Here is a 10,052-nt window from a genome sequence, read left to right as displayed (position 1 = left end):
GTCGCCCAGTCTGGAGTGCAGTGGCACGATCTCAGCTCACTACAACCTCTGCCTCCTGGGTTCCAATGATTCTCCTGCCTCAGCTTCCCGAGTATCTGGGATTACAGGCACCTGCCACCATGGCCAGCCAATTTTTGTATTTTTAGTAGAGACAGGGTTTCACCATGTTGGTCAGGCTGGTCTGGAACTCCTGACCTTATGTGATCCAACTGCCTCGCTCTCCCAAAGTTCTGGGATTACCGGTGTGAGCCACCGCGCCTGGCCAAATTTTTTTTTTTTTTTTTCGAGATGGAGTTTCGCTCTTATTGTCCAGGCTGGACAATCTTGGCTCACTGCAACTTCCACCTCCCGGGTTCAAGAGATTCTTCTGCCTCAGCCTCCCAAGTAGCTGGTATTACAGGCATGCATCACCACTCCCGGCTAATTTTTTGTATTTAGCAGAGACAGGGTTTCACCATGTTGGTCAGGCTGGTCTCGAACTCCTGACCTCACCGGTGATCCACCCACTTCAGCCTCCCAAAGTGCTGGGATTACAGCTGTGAGCCATTAAATTTTTTTAATGGTGCTAGGTCAGACACTAAGATTATCATGATGGAGGCGTGGATAATAGATGTTTCCCAGGAGAGCTACGTGGATAGGAGGTTGGCTCTGACAGTCAGAGTTCAAGATCAGCAAAAAATAACTCACAGCAAAGGTTATGTGAGATGTCTTAGAGAAATAATATTAATGCCAAGTCAGCAAGAGCTTTTTTTTTTTTTTTCTTTTTTGTTGAGGCAGAGTCTTGCTTTGCCACTCAGGCTGGAGTGCAATGGTGTGATCACAGCTCACTGCAATCTCTGCCTCCCAGATTCAAGCGATTCTCCTGCCTCAGCCTCCTGAGTAGCTGAGATTACAGATGTGCACCACCATGCTCAGCTAATTTTTTGTATTTTTAGTAGAGATGGGGTTTCACCATGTTGGCCAGGCTGGTCTTGAACTCCTGGCCTCAAGCAATCCACCCACCTCAGCCTCCGAAAGTGCTGGGATTACAGGTGTGAGCCACTGCACCTGGCAGCAAGATTTTTAAATTGAGCATATCTTAAGAAAGAGTGTGGGCCAGGCACGGTGGCCACGCCTATAATCTTAGCACTTTGAGAGGCCGAGGCAGGTGGATCACCTAAGGTCAGGGGTTCAAGACCAGCCTGGCCAACATGGCAAAACCCCGTCTCTGCTAAAAATACAAAAATTATCTGGGTGTGATGGCACATGCCTGTAATCCTAGTTACTCGGGAGGCTGAGGCAGGAGAATCACTTGAACCCAGGAGGCAGAGGTTGCAGTGAGCCAATATCATGCCAGTGTACTCCAGCCTGGGCAAGACAGTGAGACTCTGTCTCAAAAAAAAAAAAAAAAAGAAAGAAAGAAAGAGTGTGCTGGCCAGATGCTGTGTCACACACCTGTCATCCCAGTGTTTTGGGAGGCTGAGGTGGGAGGATTGCTTGAGCCCAGCAGTTGGAGGCTGCAGTGAGCTATGATCACACCACTGTACTCTAGCCTGGGCAACAGAGTGAGACACTTTCGAAAGAAAGGAAGAAAAAAATGAAAAGAAGCAAGGGGGAAAAGAGGGAGGTGGGGGAGTAAAGAGTGCACTAATCAGAAAGGGGCTGAGAGCCCTGGAAGAATGAAAAGGTGGAGTCAAGGAGACAATATGGGGGAGAGGGAGTATTGCCTTGCCAAGGGTGATGCCCTCAACGGCATTGCCCGAGGTCAGCAGACACCCTGGGCTCAGATTCCAGCTTACTCAGTACCCCTGAAGCTATGGCTTCCCAGGTGGCTTTGCAGAGCTGAGGGTATGTGAGGAGCTACCTACTGTTACCAGCATTTTAGCCCACCAGACAGTTCATCTATTCATTCGTTCAACAAGTATTTAGGAGTGAACAAAATTGACAAAGTAGCCAGGTGCAGTGGCTTGAGCCTGTAATCCTGGCACCCTTTGGGAGGAGAAGGCAGTAGGATCACTTGAGTTCAGAGCCTGGGCAACAGAGTGAGACACTCTCTCTGAAGTACATATACATATATGTAATATATGTATTTTATATTCATATTTACAATGTTAATATATATATTAAAATAATAATAGAAATAACTGACAAAACCCCTGTTCTCAAGAAATGTATTCTTTAGTGGAGGAAGCTGACCATCAAACAAACAAACTAGGTAGGATGTTAGCTGGTGATGGGTACGAAGGAGAAAATGAAACCTGGAAAGCGAGATAGGAATTGTAGAGGGAGGAATACAACTTGACAAAAGGGGGCCAGGGATAGCCTCACTGAGCAGGTGACATCTCAGTAAAGACCTGAAGGAAGTGAGGGTGTGATCCTTGCAGATAGAGTGAGAGCATTCCCAGAGGAAGAAACAGCATGTTTAGGAGCCCTGAAGCAGGAGGCCAGGCAAACTGGGGGAAGGTGACGTGAGATGTGGACACACGGGAAACAGGCCAGATAGTGAAGGCTCTTGCAGGTTATTGTAAGGACTTTCCCTTGATTGGATGAGAGGACTTTGTAGGGTTTTTAACAAAGAACAACATAATCTGGGTTACTCTTTTCCTCTTAAAGACTTTATTTTTATCTTTTTAGTTACTTTCATTCAATTTGTACAAATGTATTGGGTACATGCGCAATTTTGTTACATGCATAGATTGCCTAGTGGTCAAGTCAGGGCTTTTAGTGCACCCATCAGGTACATTGTACCCTTTAACTAATTTCTCATCATCCACCCCTCCCCCTCACAGCTCCTCACCCTTCTGAGTCTCCATTGTCTAGCATTCTACTCTACGTCCATGTGCACACATTTCTTAGTACCCACTTATGAGTGAGAACATGCAGTATTTTATTTTCTGCACCTGGCTTGTTTCACTTAAGATAATGACTGACCTCCATTTCTATCCATGATGCTGACAAAAACATAATTTCATTTTTTTTTTTTGAGACTGTCACCCAAGCTGGAGGGCAGTGGCTCAATCTTTGCTCACTGCAACCTCCGCCTCCTGGGTTCAAGCGATTCTCCTGCCTCAGTCTCCTGAGTAGCCAGGATTACAGGCACGCACCACCACGCCTGGTGAATTTTTTTTTGTATTTTTAGTAAAGATGGGGTTTCACCATGTTGGTCAGGCTGGTCTCGAACTCCTGACCTCATGATCCACCCTCCTCAGCCTCCCAAAGTGTTGGGATTACAGGCGTGAGCCACCGCACCCGGCCAATAATCTCATTCTTCTAATGGCTGAATGATATTCGATTGTGTATATGCACCACACTTTATTCATTCACCTGTTGATGGACACTTAGGTTGATTTTGTATCTTTGCTATTGTGAATAACGCTGCGATAAACATACAAGTGCAGGTATCCCTTTGATACACTAATTTCTTTTCGTTTGGGTAGATACCCACAGAGGGATTGCTGGATTGAATGACGTTATGGTTCTATTTTCAGTTTTTGAGAGATCTTCACATTGTTTTCCACAGAGGCTGTACTAATTTACATTCCTACCAACAGCATAGAAGAGTTCCCTTTTCTCTGCAGCCTCACCGACATCTGTTATTTTTTGTCCGTTTAATAATAGCCATTCTGACTGGTGTGAGATGATATCTCATTGTGGTTTTAATGTGCATTTTGCTGATGATTAGTGGTGCTGAGCATTTTTTAGGACTTTACTTTTTAAAGCAGTTTTGGGTTCACAGCAAAATTGAGCAGAAAGTACAGCGAGTTCCCACACACTCCCTGCCCCCACTGCATGCACAGTCTTCTCCACTGTCAACATCCCCCATCAGAGTGCTGCATTGCTCACAATCCATCAGGCTACACTGGCACACTCTAATCACCTGAAGTCCACTGTTTACAGGAGGGTTTTTACATTAGTGTTTACTCTTGGTGATAGACGTACTATGGGTTTGGACAGATGTCAAAGTTGGGAGAAGTTCACCTTTAATCAGAAATGAATGTTGGATTTTGTCAAATGCTTTTTCTGGTTTAGTTTTTAACAGCTGAACCTTTCCCTCACAAATCAATACATTCGGCTTCTGGGATATATGTCACAGCCTCTAGGATTGTGATTCATGTGAACTCCTCTTGAGAGAGACTCTCACCCTGATCTCTGGGTGCTCATGAAATCAGGTTCATGGACCTGCCAGGCCAAGTTCTGCATCCCAACTGAGGTGGTTTCTCTAGAGCAGGCGTCCTGTTGTGAAGCCTTAGGGAGGACACGGGCTGCAGCTTCTCAGGATGACCCCCTCGCTATCAAGGCTCAGCGCTGTGGGCTGGCCTCACAGTGTGTCTCAGGGTTCTACTGATGTCTCTTCTATGTCTGCACTGAGATCACACACACAGTTTTAGTTCTTGTTGCCGGTGGGTTTTGCTTCTTCCTTCCTTTGAAGAAGGCTGGCAGCCTCCAAGAGCTTCGTCCCCGAGAGGCGTGGCATGTGGGCATGTGTGTGCCGTGTGGTTGACCTGGGGCAAGATCCCGACCACATCCCCGAGAGGCAGAGGAGATGGCTTCGGGCCCCCCGCGCAGGGCAGGGCGTTCACTTCCTCTTGAGTTGGGGGAAGATATCAGCTCAGCAATTCTCACCACAGTGGGGAGAAAAAGGGAAATATTAGTTTCCCAGTGTTAGCAATTACACAACAGCCAGAAATCAGTCTTCCTGATTACAGACTCCTCTAAGGAGGAACTGAGGGCTGCATGGAAAGAATAGCCTTGGGAATAATGTCATGAGATAGGTCTGTCTTCGTAATAAATCAGAAAAATCAATGCTTTATTTTTATCTATTTATTTATTTATTTTTGAGACAGAGTTTCCCTTTTGTCGCCCAGACTGGAGTGCAATGGCACGGTCTCGGCTCCTGCAACCTCTGCCTCCTGGGTTCAAGTGATTCTCCTGCCTCAGTCTCCTAAGTAGCTGGGATTACAGGCGCGTGCCACCATGCCCAGGTAATTTTTGTATTTTTAGTAGAGATGGGGTTTCACCATGTTGGCCAGGCTGATCTTGAACTCCTGATCTCAGGTGATGCATCCTCCTTGGCCTCCCAAAGTGCTGGGATTACAGGTGTGAGCCACTGCTGCCGGCCACCAACTCTTTACTCTCATCTTCCTAATACATCATCAGGACCTCCTGACTGTCCCACCAATGTTTCACAAGTCAGTGAACTTGCCTCTATCTCTGTCTGCCACCAGCAGTCACTAAACATCAGCATCTCCATTTCTACAGATGGCACAGAGGCCCAGAGAGGTGAAGGAAAGCCCAAGGTCCTACAGCCAGGATGTGGCACAATTTGGAAGTGAACCTACTTTACTGCAAACAGCACAGTGTAGATGAAGCCTGGCCTCTTCCAGCACTAGCTTGAGCTTGGACCAGTGGAGCAGTTCTCAAAACTTTCATCTCAGAAACCCTTCACACCCTGAAAATGTTTTGAGAATCCCAAAGAGCTTGGTTTATGTAGGCTAGACCTATTGACATATGCATAACATATCAGAAATTAAAAACAGAAATTGGCCAGGTGTGGTAGCTCACACCTGTAAGCTCAGCAATTTGGGAAGCTGAGGCAGGAGTATCCCTTGAGCCCAGAAGTTTGAGACCAGCCTGGGCAACAAGTGAGACCCCATCTCTAAAAAAATATTTTAAATTAGCCCAGCACAGTGGCTCACGTCTGTGCTTCCAGCTACCCAAGGTGGGAGGACTGCTTGAGCTCAGGAGGTCAAGACTGCAGTGAGCTGTGATTGTACCACTCACTGCCCTCCAGCCTGGGTAACAGAGTGAGAACTTGATTTAAAAAAAAGAAAGAGAAATTTTTGGCCGGGCACAGTGGCTCATGCCTGTAATCCCAGTACTGTGGGAGGCCAAGGTGGGTGGATCACCTGAGGTCAGAAGTTTGAGACCAGCCTGGCCAACATGGTGAAACTCCCATCTCTACTAGAAAGACAAAAAAAAAAAAAATTAGCTGGGCCTGGTGGCCCTCTGTCTCCTGGATTCAAACGATTCTCGTGCCTCAGCCTCCCCCCCCAAAAAAAGAGAGAAAAGATTGAATTTTCTATTATACATCATTTATTAAAACCAGACCCTTAAAAAGTTTCATTTATTTATTATTTAGCCACTCCCATGTTACAGTTTTTATTAAACTTTCTAAATCAGGATGGATTGCTTTGCTTTTTTTTTTTTTTTTTTGAGACTGAGTCTTGCTCTTTCTCCCAGGCTGAAGTGCAGTGGGGTGATTTCAGCTGACTGTAACCTCCGCCTCCTGGGTTCAAGTGATTCTCCCACCTCAGCCTCCCGAGTAGATGGGATTACAGGCATTCGCTACCACACCCAGCTAATTTTTGTATTTTTAGTAGAGATAGGGTTTCACTATGTTGGTCAGGCTGGTCTTGAACTCCTGGTCTCAGGTGATCCACCCAGCTCGGCCTCCCAAGTGCTGTGATTACACGCCAGGTCGAGTCACAGGAAAAAAAAAATTTAATAGATGCTTTCAGATATTTTTTCTGCTAGTTCCACATAATTCACAAGACGCACTAAACAATCTTTAAAGTCTTAAAATTTGCATTTAAGTACATTATTAAAATATTTTAATGTGAAATAATAGATGTGGCATTGATAATGGTAGAAAATTACAGCTTGACTTCCAAGTGTTCCAGAAAGTTGTTGCAGTAGCCTTGGGGACATGCTGCCCAGACCTTCCCTGGAGGATGGACATGCTGCGAGGCTGTGGTAGCACAGTAAACGTCCAGCAGTCAACTCTTCCTGGCCTCAGCAGCAGAGCAGCCTCACCGCCCTGTCAGGGGGCCTGGGTGGCCCCACCAGGTTGCTGAGTGAGGCACGACATTTTGGCTCAATGCGGGACAACTTTGATGTTCTGCTCCAGAGCTTTCTGCTGAGGAGGTTAGGCATGGTCGAGCCTGCATCACAGTTCTTCCTCTTCTGTCCAGTTCTGCTTCCAGCCCCCATTTTTTCCCCCCTGGTGTTAATCCGTAATAATCATCTGTACCTCAAGTCCAGGTCAGCATCTGTTTTCAGAGAACCCAACCAAGGACAGTGGTTTTGTCATTTCAGTGGGTCTTTGCTTAGTAAGAGGGAGCTCAAATCTAGATTGCAATGGCACATCTACATTGGTCTCATTCCTTTTTTTTTTTCTGAGACCAAGTCTCGCTCTGTCACCCAGGCTGGCTGGAGTGCAATGGTGCCATCTTGGCTCACTGCAACCTCTGCCTCCTGAGTTCAAGTGATTCTCCCCACTCAGCCTCCTGAGTAGCTGAGATTACAGGTGTGCGCCACCACACCTGGCTAATTTTTGTATTTTCAGTAGAGACAGGGTTTCATCATGTTGGCCAGGCTGGTCTCAAACTCCCGACCTCAAGTGATCCACCCACCTCGGCCTCCCAAAGTGCTGGGATTATAGGCATGAGCCACTGTGCCTGGCCAGTCTTATTCTTTTTTGAAGTTCAAGTAAATCCATCATGGCTGAAAATGCTCTATTCTTTCTAAACCATACAGTAGATTCTGTTGACATTTTTGAAGTGCTTTCAGATAGCTGAACAGGGGAGGTTCCTGGAGGGTGCTGTGCCTGGAGAGGACATAGAAGCTCCATGCCTTTTCCCACATGCCTTGACCTGTGCATCTGTTCATCTAAGACACATGCTCACCAGTGCCCAGATGAGGAAGTAAGAGCTATGGACAACAGTGTGGTGAACAGAATTGGGGAACCCAGCTTCTTCTCGATCCCCTTTCATAGTCCTTTTGGACATGACCTTATCAGACAGCCTGGAAGTAGGAGTTGGCAGGGCCTCTAGCACCTTCCTGGATAAGGTCCCAAACTAACTTCCCAGCCCCGTCTCCCACTATTCTATCCAACCCATCCAACCATGTACCTTATATTCTTGTTATGCCAAAGAGCCCACTGGTTCCCACAATGCCACATTTTGAACACGCTCCTTTCACTCACTTTTCCTACTTGGCAGGCTCTGATACATCTTTCAAGACTTTTCTCCAACGTGACTTTCTTCCAGAAAACTTTGCAACCCCAAGCAATGTTAGAGTTGTCTTCTTCTGGTTTCACCATGTTGGCAAGGCTGATCTCAAACTCCTGACCTCAAGTGATCATGTGGGAAGGGGCATGGAGCTTCTATGTCCTCTCCAGGCACAGCACCCTCCAGGAACCTCCACCTGTTCAGCTATCTGGAAGCACTTCAAAATGTCAACAGAATCTACTGCATGGTTTAGAAAGAATAGAGCATTTTCAGCATGATCCCAAAATGCCTGTAATCCCAAAATGCTGGGATTACAGGTGTGAGCCACCGTGCCTGGCCTGGTCAATTGTTTTATTTTTTGTAGAGATGAGGTTTTCCTGTGTTGCCCAGAGTGGTCTTGAACTCCTGAGCTCAAGCAATCTGCCTGCCTCATTCTCCCAAAGTGCTGGAGTTACAGGCATGGGCCACTGTGCCTGGCCTGAAATGCAATTTTTTTTTTTTTTTTTTTTTTTTTTTTTTTTTTTTTGAGATGGAGTCTCGCTCTGTCTCTCAGGCTGGAGTACAGTGGTGCGATCTTGGCTCACTGCAAGCTCCACCTCCCGGGTTCACGCCATTCTCCTGCCTCAGCCTCCCTAGCAGCTGGGACTGCAGGCGCCTGCCACCACACCCAGCTATTTTTTGTATTTTTACTAGAGACAGGGTTTCACCGTGCTAGCTAGGATGGTCTCGATCTCCTGACCTCGTGATCCGCCTGCCTCAGCCTCTCAAAGTGCTGGGATTACAGGCGTGAGCCACTGAGCCCGACCTGAGATGCAAATTTTATACTGATTTTTTTTTTTTTTTTGAGACGGAGTCTGTTGCCCAGGCTGTTGCCTGTTGCCCAGGCTGGAGTGCAGTGGCGCGATCTTGGCTCACTGCAAGCTCCGCCTCTCGGGTCCACGCCATTCTCTTACCTCAGCCTCTGGAGTAGCTGGGACTACAGGCGCCCGCCACCATGCCCAGCTAATTTTTTGTATTTTTAGTAGAGATGGGGTTTCACCGTGTTAGCCAGGATGGTCTCAGTCTCCTGACCTCGTGATCTGCCCGCCTTGGCCTCTCAAAGTGCTGGGATTACAGGTGTGAGCCACTGCGCCCGGCCAAATTTTATACTGATTTTTGCACAATATAAAAAGATGCTCCCCGCTGTTTTTGTTTGTTTGTTTGTTTTTCGCATTGCATCAAAATATTCCTAGGCTGAACTTTATTACTGATATAGTTTCAGAAAACTTATATTTATTATTCAGAAGATTTGTTATTATGGTATTTTTTAAAACTTTAAAAAACATACTCAAAATTTGTTATTGCTTCCTTTTATGTGCTTATTTTTCATATTTTATTGTAAATTCTTGCATTTATAAATATCAAAGCACTGCACCCTAACTATTCACAAGAATTTCAAAGCATCAGCAATGTCATCAAAGTAGATACAATAGAACCAAAATAGAAGGAATAGCAATGATGTAATTTGAAAATAATAATAAACTAGCTATTCTCCTGCATCTTGGAATGTCTCCCTGCCCAGCAGAATATTTCTCACATTTATTTTCACAGGATACCTTTTATCATCAGAACATTTCTATAGCACTGGATGAGAAACTAAACAGTTTATATTAGAATTTATATTAGTAATTAATTTTTTTTAAGACAGTGTCTCATTCGTCACCCAGGCTGGAGTGCAGTGGTGTGATCCCAGTTCACCACAACCTCTGCTTCCTGGGTTCAAGCAACTTTCCTGCCTCAGCCTCCCGAGTAGCTAGGATTACAGGCGAATGCCACCACACCTGGCTAATTTGTGTGTGTGTGTGTGTGCGCGCGTGTGTGTGTGAGATGGATTTTTGCTCTTCTCATCCAAGCTGGAGTGCAATGGTGCGATCTTGGTTCACTGCAACCTCTGCCTCCTAGGTTCAAGTGATTCTCCTGCCTTAGCCTCCCGAGTAGCTGGGATTACAGGCACACACCACCACGCCTGGCTAATTTTTGTATTTTTAGTAGAGAAGGGGTTTCACCACGTTGGCCAGGCTGGTC

This window comes from Pongo pygmaeus, chromosome 19 (genome assembly GCF_028885625.2).
Source record: "Pongo pygmaeus isolate AG05252 chromosome 19, NHGRI_mPonPyg2-v2.0_pri, whole genome shotgun sequence".
Classification (NCBI taxonomy): domain Eukaryota; kingdom Metazoa; phylum Chordata; class Mammalia; order Primates; family Hominidae; genus Pongo; species Pongo pygmaeus.
Note: the sequence above shows the minus strand (reverse complement) of the source record.